Here is a 258-nt window from a genome sequence, read left to right on the forward strand (position 1 = left end):
TTTTTTTTTTTTTTTTTTTTTCGTACACGAAATGATAACGCACGACGTACTGTAAATATACACACGAGGTCGTCAATATTCCGTACAAGTTCGTACATCCTCTCAGATCTGATAGGCTGAAATTGTGCCTAGGCGTCTTAAGAAGTCTGCAATACGAAAAATGTAATAGTAGCGGGTACAGAGGAATGAAAAGGAAGAAATGAGTTCACGTTGGAATTTGTAATGTTTTTTTTTTTTTTTTTTTTTTTTTTTTTGAAA

Source organism: Cephus cinctus, unplaced genomic scaffold (genome assembly GCF_000341935.2).
Source record: "Cephus cinctus unplaced genomic scaffold, Ccin1 Ccin1_scaffold0597, whole genome shotgun sequence".
In the NCBI taxonomy this organism is placed as follows: domain Eukaryota; kingdom Metazoa; phylum Arthropoda; class Insecta; order Hymenoptera; family Cephidae; genus Cephus; species Cephus cinctus.